Source organism: Mus caroli, unplaced genomic scaffold (assembly GCF_978045245.1).
Source record: "Mus caroli unplaced genomic scaffold, Mus_caroli_1 scaffold_19, whole genome shotgun sequence".
Taxonomy (NCBI): domain Eukaryota; kingdom Metazoa; phylum Chordata; class Mammalia; order Rodentia; family Muridae; genus Mus; species Mus caroli.
Genome location: NW_028227274.1, coordinates 6,917,125 through 6,919,698, shown reverse-complemented (window position 1 = coordinate 6,919,698; position 2,574 = coordinate 6,917,125). Strand labels below are relative to the sequence as shown.

The 2,574-nt window shown below is 47.5% G+C and overlaps 1 pseudogene; it reads right to left on the bottom strand.

Moving 5' to 3' along the window:
* Positions 1-763: 763 nt before the first annotated feature.
* On the bottom strand, positions 764-1,854 carry LOC110285106 (cell division cycle-associated protein 7 pseudogene; annotated as a pseudogene).
* Positions 1,855-2,574: the final 720 nt, after the last annotated feature.

Here is a 2,574-nt window from a genome sequence, read left to right as displayed (position 1 = left end):
ACCAAGGTTTCAAATCAACCCATTGCAGAACTACCATCTTTAATTTCCCAGAATGCCTTTTCTATAGCAATTTAAGTAATTATGGTACCACGTTGCCACAAACCTTTGGGTGACTGGGTAAGCCAGATGACAGCAGCAACGGTGTCAGCTGTGACAAGACGTACACTGAACACAGCACCCAAGAGCTGTATTTCTCCAGAAAGCCATCCAACATGGCCATACTCAAGTTTACAATAACTACCTAATTTTTCCTCATGGTTTCCAGTCCTTCCTGCCTTGGCCTTTTCATTTAAAACATCAGCCAATATAAACACTAGACACGAAACTATGCATGGATTCTGTGTAAACAAGTTAAAGGGCTCTTCTCTGCAATTCATCACAACAGTTGCTTCACAATACTACTGTACCCCAAAGTGCTTGGGTATGTCCTGATCAAACAAATTCTCAAGCTGCCACTTAAAGATAGCCCAGAATCTAAGTGGTGGCAAAAGATCAGGGAGGCTACAAGGTGGGGCCAGGGCAAGCTCTGAGACACTACATATCGCTAAAATGTAATGAGTTGCATGACTTTCATGATGCTTCAGAAACAAGTGTGAGCTACGAGATCAATGCGACTGAGTTCTAAGACAGACTGATGGACAAGATTCTTACTCAAGTTCCCATCAACGACAATGTCAAGAACAAGAGAGCCTTCAGAGGCCGAAGGCGGGAAGATAATCTTCAGGCTCTACGCTTGCTGCTTCAAATTCCTGCTTCAGACTTTTCAAGTAAGCGTGAACGTTCCCAAAGCCGTGATACTCTGCTAAATACACCAGGACTACGGTGACACACCATCCATCACGCTGGCGGCAGAAGCTGCAGTTGCAAATTCCTCGACAAGGTGGGCAGTGCCAGTTTGGATCCAGCAGAGCATCCTTGACCTCTTCACCATAGTGGTTTCGAAGGCAGGGACCTCAGAACTGGCCCCGGATGCCCCAGTAGTCTGGCTTTCCGCAGTTGGTTTTGGTGTCAGTGGTTTTCTGGCGACACTGATGACACGTAGAACCCAGAGATCGGTTGTAAATCTTCTCTCGTGAGTTGCTGCAGATGTTCCTAATCTCTTCCTCTGTGTCTTCTTCTATTGGTGGGATTATATGCGGAAGGGTCATGGATCCAGGGCTCTGACTTCTGGGCACATCATTGTCGTTCATGTAGCTGTCCAAGGACTTCCTCTTACCAGCATGTACTTATTCTCTTCCTCCTCCTCTTTGTCCTACTCCTCTGTGGGCAGGGCACCCAGGGAACCCAGGATCCGGGACCTTGACCTGGTAAGAGGTCGAGTTCTCCATTCCGGGTTCCTTCTGGAAGCCATACCTGGGAATGCGCATCTTCTAGGCAACTTTGAATCTTTGGTTCTGTGGCCTGGGAAGGAATGTCTTCCAGAGAATAAGCCAGGGACATGTCCTAATTCTGACATGAGTTTTGCAAGCATTGCTTTGATCTGCTTTATATTTAAGGCCCTCTTCTCCAGAAAGTTCATGCCATCTTCTTCTTCAGCGTTAGAATGGGAATCGTTTTGCAGAGCTCTCAGAGGGCTTTGGGGGCACTGCTTTTTTTGTTGGCCACCCTCTGGGTATTTCGTGCCGGAAACTTCATTGCTACCCTGAGAGGCCCTGAGTGCCCGCACTGACTTTGGGTCCTGCAGCCTTCCCTGTTGAACTGCATGCAGTCTTGTGTTTGCAAAATTATCAGAAGCAAAGCTGTCACACTGTCATCAAAAGATGACGATGTCTCCATGGAAATCAACTTCATATATCTGATATTCTTTAAGTTCTTTACTTTGAGAGCCTTTTGCCGCACGCAGTGAGCCTCCATGCTGGCGGCGGCACCCAGGCACTCGGACAGGGACAGTTCATCAAAACACACCAGCCCTCCTCTTTAATCCTTTTTTACAGTCTAGTCTTTATCCCCCTTCCGGTCTGACCCCCAACCACTTCTCATCCCATACCTCCTCCCATCCCCACCAGGACCCCCCTCCAAGAGTATATCTCCACTCCCTGACTCCCTCCCCACTAGCTTCCCCACTTCCTGGGGCCTCAAGTGTCTCAAGGTTTAGGTACATATCTCATTGAGGCCAGATAAGGCAGTACTCTGCTGTATATGTGTTGGGGGCCTCATTTCAGTTGGTAGAAGCTGCCTAGTTGGTGGCTCAGTGAGAGATTAAACGTTTTATTTTCTGTTTTCTCTCAGTTTGGATTTTCTTTAGTGATTCTACTCTTACTTCTTGTCTTGAACTGTTTTCATTTCATTTCACTCCTGTAACCTCCCCCAGCCTGAAACAGGCTGATTCAAACTCCGTTGCCACTGAGAATTAGACCACCTGGGGTGGAGCCTTCCTGCCTAGATGGCTCTATTGTTCAGTCACTGCTCTCCTTCAAGATGTTGCTACCTGCTGAGAGGCCCCTGAGATATTCTGTAGACTACACCCTATCCTGCACATCATCACCTGCAGCTGGTTCCAGGCACCAAGAATGGATTGATAGGAATGGGCCTCCCCCCACCTTTATAAGCACAGATTGCTATTAAACATTTGAG